Here is a 14,471-nt window from a genome sequence, read left to right on the forward strand (position 1 = left end):
CAAACTGCAAACTCTCACAGTGGGGCCTCCCTCTCAATTGTTCTACATATATACACTAAATATGCACTTGGAGAAGAAGCCGTAGAAAGTAAATAAAAATACGATGAAATTGCACCTGATTCTTAGGTATACGTAACTCTGCATATGAGGCGTAACTCTGCATATGAGGCATGATCCCTCTACCTCTGCAAGCATAGCAAGAAGAGTAATTAAGTGCTAATTAAAGCTTCATACTGTAGCTTGAGCACAATAGTAATAAAATCCAGTATAAGCTAGCTTTGTTGGCATATATATGTGCACTTGCAGAACTATGTAATCCATATAAAAAATACAACATGCAATGGGAGGGACTTGCATTGTTATCATATGCATTGGCACTGTGCATATACATACATTGCTATATGTACGATGAAATTAAAAAATTGTGAAGAGAAACAAATAGAATACGTGTGTAATATATGTAGAAATATTACTGTTTGGGAGCTGCCTCGAGTGTTAGTCAGTGTGCAGCCGTTCCCGAACAGGTTACACTCGCCGCCGTGCTTTGGCTCCGCAGCAGTGCATGCTCGGGCTGTCAGGCAACTGCTGGAATGCTGGTTTTCGCATCACGGCTCGATGCAGCCGCTCGCTGCGTTGCTGGCTGCCGCTGGTGTGCTGGTGCCGAGCCTCAATGCCATTGCCATCTGATGTGCGTCGCCGGCTCTCACTCGCATGCCTCCGCCTCCCGTGCGCTGTCGCGAGCATCACACGTCTGTCTGCAGGAGTCGCTGCTGCACTGCTCCTGACCGTCACCACCATGCACCAACGGCAACCGCGTTCCCGAATAGCCCACGCGCCTTGGCCTACCTGGCCGCGAGCATCGCGTTCTTGGCACCACTGCGATGGGCCAAGGCCGCGTCGCATGCACCATCGTGCCGCCGTGCCACCACGAGCCGTTCTGCCGCCCAAGTACCCAGGCCACGCCGGCCAGCAAGAACTTGGGCGGGAAACCATGACCGTCGAGGGTAACGCGCGAGGCCCCGCGTGGCGGAGCGCCCGGGGGTGCGACGGCTTGGTGAGCCCCAGCCATCTGGCCACCACGGAGACGGAGTTGATCCCGTCGCAGCCGACCAGCACCTTTGCCCGGAGAGTCGAGCCGTGGGCGAGGTGGAGCATCTTGGCGCCGTCGTCGATGGACACGATCCTGGAGGAGTAGCGGATGGTGTCCGTCGGCAACTCCGCCGCCAGGACCTACAGCAGCACATCACGCCTGACGCAGCGGAACTCGTCCCTGAAGTCCACTTCCTTCGCTATCTCACCCGTGGACGCCGACATGACGTGCAGCCCTTGGATGTGCAGGTAGAGCTTTCTGATCTGGTCGCCGATGCCGAGGGCATCGAGCGCGCGGAAGGCGTTGGGCCAGGTGGCGAAGGCGAACCCCGAGGCCCGGAGCGCCGGGGACGACTCCAGCACCACGCTCCTCACCCCTTTCATGTGCAGCCCGAGCGCGGCGGCGAGCCCGGTGAGCCCGGCTCCCACGATCACGATGTCCTCGCTGGACTCCTCTTGCCGTTGCATGCTTGCCGCCGCTGCTGATAGCAATGAGGTCTAGGCCACGTAATCGGTGGACTTTCAGAAGAGAGCGCCTGTTGACACGAATCAACCAACCAATCTAGCTAGAGCTAATTAGTACCACCTCGTTTATATTATGATTTTGTCTATACGAATCGTAAAAACGTATTATGACTGAGCGAAAGCGTATTGTGACGGTGAACCTACGGAGTCAATCCGTATTTTATTATTAGGGATAGATTTTAAAGAAGAGAAGAAAACAGGGATAGACCCCTAATGCCTTGAAACTCCATTAGTTTAGCGAAAACTCTTAGAGCATCTTTAACAGACCCTGTATAAATGATTAAACCCGTAAAATAACCGTTTTTTACAGTTTCAGTTGAAAAAATGGACCTGAATAAATTTTTTAAAATCGCCTGACCCTTTTTTTTACAGGGCCCTGTGAACACATGCTCGAGACCCGTGTATCTTCAGTTTCGGAGGCAATTTTACCAGGCGCCAAATACCAGTCAACGCTAGCAGTTGGAGAATTTCAGCTCCCACAAACACCTTGAAGCTCGCCGCCTGCAGTGACTGCACCGCCGCCGCCGCCCAGCCGCCGCGCATCGATGCGAGAAGCTGGCCAGCTAGCTGCGGCCGCACTAGCTGAATCGATGCGAGCAAGCTAGCTAGCTGAGTCCGGTCGTGCGCGCTCAGCCACCGCCCGCGCCCCCTGGCCTCTGCCCGCGTGTCGTGGCCGTCCCGCGTCTCGCTCGTCCGTCCGTCTGCCGGCCTCTGCTCTGGCCGTGTCTTCCTCGTCCGCACGTCGATCGGTGGTCGATTTCAAATTGACGTGAGGAAGACATATATTCAGATAATGTTCTTTTTTACGGGTTGATTATACAAGGTCTATGTGATCACCGTCCGTACCAGTCCATAAAAGTGATTTTCCGTGAACTGTAAAAACGATATAAAAGATCTGTTAGAAATGCTCTTAGATTCAACCGGCTGATCCAATGAAAAAAATCAGTCGGCCGCACGACCGTTCAATTAGAGTTAATAGCCGCCACATGTTATTGGCCCTATCTTGAGTATCACCAACGGTTCCTATAAAAAAAAGAGCGAATTCTGGTTTTTACTCCCTAACAATTTTGATACTAATTACCCCATTTAACGAGATTTCATCCATTTTATCTTATTTAGTAAAAATGTTGCCATAATTTACCTTATTTAAAATATTGTGTGCGTTCTGACCGACGGGTTATAATTGTCAGGTTCAGCAGGCATGCGGCATGGACGTTTTTTCCTGCCTATTTCCCCCCTACTGAACTCGTTTCCAGTTTGAAGTATTCTGATAAGATGATAGTACTTGATCAACATGACATGTTACCATTGCATTAATTATAGGAGAAATTATTACTAATATAATCTAAAATCATGTAAGTTTTTTAGTATTATCATATACTCCCTCCGTCCGGTGAAGAGTATGCGTTTGGGTTTAAAATTTGTCCATAAAATAGTGTACATCTATCTTTCCAATACATTTTAAAGTAGAAAAAAATATTTTTCTCTCGTCACACAGTAATCAAGACCAATAATATTCTACATATGGTCTCCTTAATTTTTACATGCACTTAACTTATTGGCGGTTGAGTAATTAAAGACAAAAGATATGGTAGCTTGCACATTTCCAATGCATTTTTTATTCTACTTCATAATTTGTCCAAAAAAAATATATGTACATTTTTCACCGGACGAAGGGAGCATGGCCTTAAGTATGCTTGCTTGTGTGCATCAGATTAAAGTGGTGTAAATATACTACTTTACTAACTCTGATGCACCCACATATCTGAATATCTAGGTAGGAATTATGTTAACTGGTACAGAGTTAATACATGTACAGCCTGCCTTTAGAGCAACTCCAATGGGGCGACCCATTTCATCTGCCTGCGTCCGTTTGGGTCGGCGCGGACAAAAGTGGAGGTCTAACGCGTCGATCCAAACACAAACCGCGTCCGTCTGGCATCCGCGCCAACCCATTTCTGGCCTAAAATTGCGTCTGGAATGTGTTGGCGTGGACGCGAAGTGGATGCGCCGCGCGTCTCCTCGGCGTCCGCCGCGTCCCCACCTGTAGGCCACCCAACCGCCGCCCGTCGTCTTATTTATGACGACCACCGATAGCGGGGCCACTAGTCAGCCAGTGGAAGCGTTCTTTTTTAAGCACGCGTGCGGCGGGGGCCGGCCTCATCCACTTCTCCCGTCCACATCTAGCCCCCACCACTCCCTTTGCTTCCTCGCCGGCGACAACAAACCCTAGCGCGCCATGGGCCTCTTTGGCAGCAGTAAGGGCAAGGGCAAGGGCACCCCCGGCGCCTCGTCCTCCCGTACTCCCCCTCCCCTCCTCCTCCTGCGCCGGCGTGTTTCGGCGGGCAGCAAGGGCAAGGGCAAGGGCACCCCCGGTGGCACTGGGAGTACAGGCAGCCGCGGCCGTACCCCGATGTCACGCTGCCGCACCATTGGCTGGATCCGCGGCGGATCCCGGTGTCGACGGTTCCGCGGAGCCAGCGGGCGCACGACGAGGACGTGCGCAGGCGCCGCGCAGCTCACACCGGAGCAGCGTCAGCTACATGAGTACGTCGCCGACTCTCCCAACTAGGAGGCTTGGTTCACCCTCGAACACGAGGAGCAATGGCGTTCAGGTGTCGACGTCGTCCCGCCGCCGTTCCCACCGCCGCCCCCACAGGTAGAGCCGGAGGACATGGAGGCGGAGGCGGAGTACCAAGCCGCCCTCAAGGAGGCCCTACAACACACACTGGAGGCTAGCCGCCTCGAGGAGGACGCGCACTGGGATGGGCTGGAGCAAGCCCTTGCCCTATCGGCGGTGGGGGACTCCATCCACACCCCGTTGTTCGTGCCGCCACCGCCACCGTCGCCGCCCGTCCAGCCCAAGCCGAAGCCGACGCGGAAGCGCTCCCTGACTCCACCCACTTGGCCGGAGGAGGCCTACTCGTGGACGGGCCAGTACCGTGAGTGGGTGAGCGCGCCTCCCGTCCACTTCACCATGACGCCGACGCAGGAGGCGGCCCACCTCGAGCGCTGGAAGGCGCACTGGCTCCGCCAGGAGCATGCCAACGGCAAGGAGCAGATGTGCTATGAGGCCATGCTCCAACGCGACACGGAGACGCTCCGGCTCGAGGAGGAGGAGGAGGAGCGCGTGCGGCTAGCCGCAATGCCGCCGCCCTAGCAGACGCCAGAGGAGGCTACCCTGGCAGCGTGCCAGGCGGTGTTCGAGTGGGTTGGCCCTGCTCCCGTCTTCATCGACCTCACCGGCGATGGCGACGACGGCGTTAATGCCAAGGGCAAGGGCAAGGCCGACGACATCTAGGGCAGCGTGCGAGGCGGCAGCAGGCGGGCGCAGACTTTTTTTATGTTTTAGTTAATGTTTAATTAGCTTTAAGTGGACTTTGGCCGGCGTTGAAGGAAATATGCCCTAGGGGTAATAATAAAGTTATTATTTATTTCCTTATATCATGATAAATGTTTATTTTTCATGTTATAATTGTATTAATCAGAAACTTAGTACATGTGTGAATACATAGACAAACAGAGTGTCCCTAGTATGCCTCTACTTGACTAGCTCATTAATCAAAGATGGTTAAGTTTCCTAGCCATGGACATGTGTTGACATTTGATTAACAGGATCACATCATTAGAGAATGATGTGATGGACTAGACCCATCCGTTAGCTTAGCACTATGATCATTTAGTTTACTGTTGTTGCTTTCTCCATAACCTATACATGTTCCTATGACTATGAGATTATGCAACTCCCAAATACCGGAGGAACACTTAGTGTGCTATCAAACGTCACAACGTAACTGGGTGACTATAAAGATGCTCTACAAGTGTCTCTGATGGTGTTTGTTGAGTTGGCATAAATCGAGATTAGGATTTGTCACTCTGTGTATCGGAGAGGTATCTTTGGGCCCTCCCGATAATGCACATCACTATAAGCCTTGCAAGCAATGTGACTAATGAGTTAGTTGCGGGATGATGCATTACAGAACGAGTAAAGAGACTTGTCGGTAATGAGATTGAACTAGGTATGAGGATACCGACGATCGAATCTCGGGCAAGTAACATACCGATGACAAAGGAAACAACGTATGTTGTTATGCGGTTTGACTGATAAAGATCTTCGTAGAATATGTAGGAGCCAATATGAGCATCCAAGTTCCGCTATTGGTTATTGACCGAAGATGCGTCTCGGTCATGTCTACATAGTTCTCGAACCCGTAGGGTCCGCACGCTTAACGTTCGATGACGATTTGTATTATGAGTTATGTGATTTGTGTTGGGGAACGTAGTAATTTCAAAAAAATTCCTACGCACACTCAAGATCATGGTGATGCATGGCAACGAGAGGGGAGAGTGTTGTCTACGTACCCTCGTAGACCGTTCGCGGAAGCGTTATATCAACGCGGTTGATGTAGTCGTACGTCTTCACGTCCGACCGATCCAAGTACCGAAAGCACGGCACCTCCGAGTTCTGCACACGTTCGGCTCGATGACGTCCTCGCCTTCTTGATCCAGCAAGAGGGGCGAAGTAGTATATGAGTTCCGGCAGCACGACGGCGTGGTGACGGTGTTGGTGAAGAACAATCTCCGCAGGGCTTCGCCTAAGCACTACGAAAACTATGACGGAGGATAAACTAGAGGGGACGGGGTTGCCGGCACACGGCTTGGTGTTTCTTGATGTGTCTTTGGTGCTAGCCCTACCCCTTTATTTATATGTTGAGCCCTGGGGTCGAAACTTGGAGTAAAAGCCTCCTCAAAGTCGGTTTCACCCGAAAGGCAAGAGTCCTTCTCGGACTCCAGGGCTAGACGCCAGGGTTCCCGGCGTCTACCCCCTAGACGCCAGGGTTCCTGGCGTCTAGCCTCTGGTCTCCGCAAAACTTCCTTTTGCACTTTCCAAAAGCCTCGTGGGCTTTCCCTTTTGGCCCAGATAAAGTGTTCTTGTGCCCAAACATTTCGGGGAACATCTGGAACCCCTTCCGGAGATCAAACACTACTATCCGATATATCAAACTTTATCTCCGGACCATTCCGGAGTTCCTCGTCATGTCTGTGATCTCATCCCGGACTCCGAACAACATTCGGTCATCAACATACATAACTCATATAGTACTATATCGTCAACGAACGTTAAGCGTGCGGACCCTACGGGTTCGAGAACTATGTAGACATGACCGAGACACCTCTCTTGTCAATAACCAATAGCGGGACCTGGATGCCCATATTGGCTCCTACATATTCTACGAAGATCTTTATCGGTCAGACCGCATAACAACATACGTTGTTCCCTTTGTCATCGGTATGTTACTTGCCCGAGATTCGATTGTCGGTATCTCAATACCTAGTTCAATCTCGTTACCGGCAAGTCTCTTTACTCATTCCGTAATACATAATCCCGCAACTAACTCATTAGTTGCAATGCTTGCAAGGCTTATAGTGATGTGCATTACCGAGTGGGCCCAGAGATACCTCTCCGATAATCGGAGTGACAAATCCTAATCTCGAAATACGCCAACCCAACAAGTACCTTTGGAGACACCTGTAGAGCACCTTTATAATCACCCAGTTACGTTGTGACATTTGGTGGCACACAAAGTGTTCCTCCGGTAAACGGGAGTTGCATAATCTCATAGTCATAGGAACATGTATAAGTCATGAAGAAAGCAATAGCAACAAACTAAACGATCAAGTGCTATGCTAACGGAATGGGTCAAGTCAATCACATCATTCTCCTAATGAAGTGATCCCGTTAATCAAATGACAACTCATGTCTATGGTTAGGAAACATAACCATCTTTGATCAATGAGCTAGTCAAATAGAGGCATACTAGTGACACTCTGTTTGTCTATGTATTCACACATGTATTATGTTTCCGGTTAATACAATTCTAGCATGAATAATAAACATTTATCATGATATAAGGAAATAAATAATAACTTTATTATTGCCTCTAGGGCATATTTCCTTCAGTCTCCCACTTGCACTAGAGTCAATAATCTAGTTCACATCGCCATGTGATTTAACATCAATAGTTCACATCACCATGTGATTAACACCCATAGTTCACATCGACATGTGACCAACACCCAAAGGGTTTACTAAAGTCAATAATCTAGTTCACATCGCTTATGTGAGTAACACCCAAAGAGTACTGAGGTGTGATCATGTTTTGCTTGTGAGAGAAGTTTAGTCAACGGGTCTGCCACATTCAGATCTGTAAGTATTTTGCAAATTTCTATGTCAAGAATGCTCTGCATGGAGCTACTCAAGCTAATTGCTCCCACTTTCAATATGTATCCAGATTGAGACTTAGAGTCATCTGGATCAGTGTCAAAACTTGCATCGACGTAACCCTTTACGACGAACCTTTTGTCACTTCCATAATCGAGAAACATATCCTTATTCCACTAAGGATAATTTTGACCAATGTCCAGTGATCTACTCCTAGATCACTATTGTACTCCTTTGCCAAACTCAGGGCAGGGTACACAATAGGTCTGGTACACAGCATGTCATACTTTATAGAACCTATGGCTGAGGCATAGGGAATGCCTTTCATCCTCTCTCTATCTTCTGCCGTGGTCGGGTTTTGAGTCTTACTCAACTTTACACCTTTGTAACACAGGCAAGAACTCCTTCTTTGACTGTTCCATTTTGAACTACTTCAAAATCTTGTCAAGGTATGTACTCATTGAAAAACTTATCAAGCATCTTGATCTATCTCTATAGATCTTGATGCTCAATATGTAAGCAGCTTCACCGAGGTCTTTCTTTGAAAAACTCCTTTCAAATATTCCTTTATGATTTGCAGAATAATTCTACATTATCTCCGATCAACAATATGTCTTTCACATTACTTATCAGAAATGCTGTAGTGCTCCCACTCACTTTCTTGTAAATACAGGCTTCACCGCAAGTCTGTATAAAACTATATGCTTTGATCAACTTATCAAAGCGTATATTCCAACTCCGAGATGCTTGCACCAGTCCATAGATGGATCGCTGGAGCTTGCATATTTTGTTAGTACCTTTAGGATCAACAAAACCTTCTGGTTGCATCATATACAACTCTTCTTTAATAAATCCTATTAAGGTATGCGGTTTTGTTTATCCATTTGCCAGATTTCATAAAATACGACAATAGCTAACATGATTTGGACAGACTTAAGCATAGATACGAGTGAGAAATTCTCATCGTGGTCAACACCTTGAACTTGTCAAAAAACCTTTTTGCGACAATTCTAGCTTTGTAGATAGTAACACTACTATCAGTGTCCGTCTTCCTCTTGAAGATCCATTTAATCTCAATGGCTCGCCGATCTTTGGGCAAGTCAATCAAAGTCCATACTTTGTTCTTATACATGGATCTCATCTCAGATTTCATGGCCTCAAGCCATTTCGCGGAATCTGGGCTCATCATTGCTTCCTCATAGTTCGTAGGTTCGTCATGGTCAAGTAACATGACCTCTAGAACAGGATTACCGTACCACTCTAGTGCGGATCTCACTCTGGTTTACCTACGAGGTTCGGTAGCAACTCGATCTGAAGTTACATGATCATCATCATTAGCTTCCTCACTAATTGGTGTAGTAGTCACAGGAACATATTTCTGTGATGAACTACCTTCCAATAAAGGAGCAGGTACAGTTACCTCATCAAGTTCTACTTTCCTCCCACTCACTTCTTTCGAGAGAAACTCCTTCTCTAGAAAGGATCCATTCTTAGCAACGAATATCTTGCCTTCGGATCTGTGATAGATGGTGTACCCAACATTTTCTTTTGGGTATCCTATGAAGATGCACTTCTCCGATTTGGGTTTGAGCTTATCAGGTTGAAACTTTTTCACATAAGCATTGCAACCTCAAACTTTAAGAAACGACAGCTTAGGTTTCTTGCCAAACCATAGTTCATACGGTGTCGTTGTTGGGGATCATAGCAGAAATTTAAAATTTTCTATGCATCACCAAGATCAATCTATGGAGTAATCTAGAAACGATAGGAAGGGGAGTGCATCTACATACCCTTGTAGATCGCGACACGGAAGCGTTACAAGAACGCGGTTGATGGAGTCGTACTCGCGGCGGTTCAAATCGCGGAAGATCCGATCAAGCGCCGAACGGACGGCGCCTCCGCGTTCAACACACGTACAGCCCGGGGACGTCTCCTCCTTCTTGATCTAGTAAGGGGAGAGGAGAAGTTGAGGGAGAAGTCCAACAGCACGACGGCGTGGTGGTGGAGGAGCTTGTGGTTCTCCGGCAGGGCTTCGCCAAGCACCATGGAGGAGGAGGAGAAGGTAGGAGGAGGGAGGGATGCGCCAGGGAAGAGGTCGCGGCTGCCCTCCCACCCATCCACTATATATAGGGGCAAGGGGGGAGGGGGAGGCGCCCTAGGGTTTCCCCTAGGGGGCGGCAGCTAGGCAGATTGGATCTCCCTAGGGAAAATCCTAGGGAGACTTGCCCCCCAAGCCAAGCAGGTGGAGGCTTGCCTCCCAAGCCAGGTGGAGGCGCCCCACCTCCCCAAGTAATGTGGGAAAGGGTGTGGGGGGCGCACCAACCCTTAGTGGGCTGGTTTGCCCCTTCCCCTTTGGCCCATGAGGCCCTCCAACACTTGTCGGGGCTCCCGAAACACCTTTCGGTCATGCTGGCCATAGCCTGGTACCTCCGGAACACTTCCGGACTCCAATACCCTTCGTCCAATATATCGATCTTCACTGCCGGACCATTCCGGAACTCCTCGTGACATCCGGGATCTCATCCGGGACTCCGAACTACCTTCGGTAACCACATACTATTCCCCATAACAACTCTAGCATCACCGAACCTTAAGTGTGTAGACCCTACAGGTTCGGGAACCATGCAGAAATGACCGAGACACCTCTCCGGCCAATAACCAACAGCGGGATCTGGATACCCATGTTGGCTCCCACATGTTCCACGATGATCTCATCGGATGAACCACGATGTCGGGGATTCAATCAATCCCGTACTCAATTCCCTATGTCTATCAGTATGTTACTTGCCCGAGATTCGATCGTCGGTATCCCCATACCTCGTTCAATCTCGTTACCGGCAAGTCTCTTTACTCATTCCGTAACACATCATCCCATGATCAACTCCTTGGTCACATTGTGCACATTATGATGATGTCCTACCGAGTGGGCCCAGAGATACCTCTCCGTTACACGGAGTGACAAATCTCAGTCTCGATTCGTGCCAACCCAACAGACACTTTCGGAGATACCCGTAGTGCACATTTATAGCCACCCAGTTACGTTGTGACGTTTGGCACACCCAAAGCACTCCTACGGTATTCGAGAGTTGCACAATCTCATGGTCTAAGTAAATGATACTTGACATTAGAAAAGCTTTAGCATACGAACTACACGATCTTGTGCTAGGCTTAGGATTGGGTCTTGTCCATCACATCATTCTCCTAATGATGTGATCCCGTTATCAACGACATCCAATGTCCATGGTCAGGAAACCATAACCATCTATTGATCAACGAGCTAGTCAACTAGAGGCTTACTAGGGACATGGTGTTGTCTATGTCCCACACATGTATCTGAGTTTCCTATCAATACAATTCTAGCATGGATAATAAACGATTATCATGAACAATGAAATATAATATAATAATAACTAATTTATTATTGCCTATAGGGCATATTTCCAACAGTCTCCCACTTGCACTAGAGTCAATAATCTAGTTCACATCGCCATGTGATTAACACTCGCAGGTCACGTCGCCATGTGACCAACTTTCAAAGAGTTTACTAGAGTCACTAATCTAGTTCACATCACTATGCGATTAACACTCAATGAGTTTTGGGTTTGATCATGTTATGCTTGTGAGAGAGGTTGTAGTCAACGGGTCTTGCCATATTCAGATCCCTATGTATTTCGCAAAACTTTATGTCATATCGTAGATGCTGCTACCACGTTCCACTTGGAGCTATTCCAAATTGTTGCTCCATTATACGTATCCAGTATCTCTACTTAGAGCTATCCGGATAGGTGTTAAGCTTGCATCGACGTAACTCTTTACGTCAAACTCTTTATCACCTCCATAACCGAGAAACATTTCCTTATTCTTGTAAGGATAATTTTGACCGCTATCTGGTGATCTACTCCTAGATCACCTTTGTACCCTCTTGCTAGACATGTGGCAAGGCACACATCTGGTGCGGTACTCAGCATGGCATACCGTATAGAGCCTATGACAAAAGCATAGGGGACGACCTTCGTCCTTTCTCTTTCTTCTGCCGTGGTCAAGCTTTGAGTCTTACTCAACTTCACACCTTACAACTCAGGTAAGAACCCCTTCTTTGACTGATCTATTTTGAACTCCTTCAAAAACATGTCAAGGTGTGCGTTCTTTGAAAGTATCATCAGGCGTTTTGATCTATCTCTATAGATCTTGATGCCCAATATGTAAGCAGCTTTATCCAGGTCTTCCTTTGAAAAACACTCTTCAAACAACCGTTTATGCTTTCCGGAAATTCTACATTATTTCGGATCAACAATATGTCATCCACATATACTTATCAGAAATGTTGTAGTGCTCCCACTCACTTTCTTGTAAATACAAGTTTCTAGCAAACATCGTATAAACCTAAAAGCTTTGATCACTCCATCAAAGCATATATTCTGACTCCGAGATGCTTGCTCTAGTCCATAGAAGGATCGCTGGAGCCAGCATACCTTTTAGCATCCTTAGGATCGACAAAACTTTGATTGTATCACATACAACTCTTTCTTGCGAAAACCGGTAAGAAAACTTGTTTTGACATCCATCTGTCAGATTTCATAATCGAAAAATACAGCTAATGCTAACATGATTCCGACGGACTTAAGCATCGCTACGGATGAGAAATTCTCATCGTACTCAACTCCTTGAACTTGTGAAAAGACTCTTTCCCACAAGTCGAGCTTCATAGACGGTAACATTACCGCCCACGTCCGTCTTCTTCTTAAAGATCCATTTATCTCAATGGCCCGCCAATCATCGGGCAAGTCCACCAAAGTCCATACTTTTTTCTGATACATGGATCCTATCTCGGATTTCATGGCTTCTAACCATTTGTCGGAATACGGGCCCACCATCGCTTCTCCATAGCTTGTAGGTTCATTGTTGTCTAACAACATGATATCTAAGACAGGATTACCGTACCACTCAGGAGTAGTACATATCCTTGTCGACCTACGAGGTTCGATAGCAACTTGATCCGAAGCTTCATGATCACTATCATTAACTTCCTATTCAACAGACGTAGGCGCCACAGAAAACATCTTTCTGTGTTGCATCACTTTCTGGTTGAAATAAAGGTTCGACAACCTCATCAAGTTCTATCTTCCTCCCACTCAATTCTTTCGAGAGAAACTCCTTCTCGAGAAAGGACCCGTTCTTAGCGACAAACAATTTGCCCTCAGATCTGAGATAGAAGGTATACCCAACTATCACCTTTGGGTATCCTATGAAGATGTGTTTGTCCGCTTTTGGGTTCGAGCTTCTCCAGCTAAAGCCTTAAGCATCGCAGCCCCAAACATTAAGAAATGACAACTTTTTTGGTTTCTTGCCAAACCAATGTTCATACGACGTCATCTCAACGGACTTATATGGTGTCCTATCTAAAGTGAATGCAGCTGTCTCTAATGCATAACCTCAAAATAATAGCGGTAGATCAGTAAGAGACATCATAGATCGCACCATATCTCATAAGGTTCGATTATGACATCTGGACACACCATTACGCTGTGGTGTTCCAGGTAGCTTCAACTGCGAAACAATTCCACAATGTCTTAAGTGATTGCCAAACTCATAACTCAGAAAATCCCCTTTTGATCAGATCGTAGGAACATGATCCTCTTGTTATGATGATTCTTAACTTCACTCTGAAATCGCTTGAACTTTTCAAACGTTTCAGACTTGTGCTTCATTAAGTAAATATACCTATATCTACCCAAATCGTCAGTGAAGATGAGAAAATAGCGATATCCACTGCACGCTTCAATTCTCATTAGATCGCACGGGTCAGCATGTATGATTTCCAACAAGTCACTTGCCCGTTTCATTGTACCTGAAAACGGGGTTTTAGTCATCCTGCCCATGAGGCATGGCTCACATGTGTCAAGCGATTCAAAATCAAGTGACTCCAAACATCCATCGATATGGAGTTTCTTCATGCATCTTACGCCAATATGACCTAAGCGGCAGTGCCACAAGAAAGTGGTACTATCATTATTAACTCTACATCTTTTGGCGTGAACATGTGTATTACCACGACCGAGATTCAATGAACCATTCACATAGGGTACATGACCATGAAAGGTATTATTCATGTAAACAGAATAACCAGTATTCTCTAACTTAAATGAATAACTGTATTGCAATGAACATGATCTAATCATATTCATGCTCAACGTAGACACCTGATAACATTTATCTAGGTTCAATACTAATCCCGAAGGCAGATGGAGCGTGCGATGGTGATCTCATCAACTTTGGAAACACTTCCAACACACATCGTCACCTCGCCCTTAGCCAGTCTCCGTTTAGTCCGTAGCTTTTGCTTCAAGTCACCAATAACAGCAACTGAACCGGTATCCAATACCCAGCTGCTACCAGGAGTACTAGTGAGGTACACATTAATAACACGTATATACTTTGTTGAAGTTTCCAGCCTTCTTATCTACCATGCATTTGGGGTAATTCTGCTACCAGTGACCGTTCCCCTTACAATAGAAGCACTTAGTCTCGGGTTTGGGTTCAACCTTGGGTTCCTTCACTGGAGCGGCAACTGGTTTGCCATCCATGAAGTTTCCCTTCTAGCCCTTGCCCTTCTTGAAACCAGTGGTCTTGTTAA

At 47.1% G+C, this 14,471-nt stretch overlaps 1 pseudogene; it reads right to left on the bottom strand.

The window, feature by feature from the left end:
• Nucleotides 1-703: 703 nt before the first annotated feature.
• On the bottom strand, nt 704-1,557 carry LOC123157901 (monooxygenase 2-like; annotated as a pseudogene).
• Between the last annotated feature and the right edge of the window lie 12,914 nt (nt 1,558-14,471).

Source organism: Triticum aestivum, chromosome 1A, assembly GCF_018294505.1.
Source record: "Triticum aestivum cultivar Chinese Spring chromosome 1A, IWGSC CS RefSeq v2.1, whole genome shotgun sequence".
Taxonomy (NCBI): Eukaryota; Viridiplantae; Streptophyta; class Magnoliopsida; order Poales; family Poaceae; genus Triticum; species Triticum aestivum.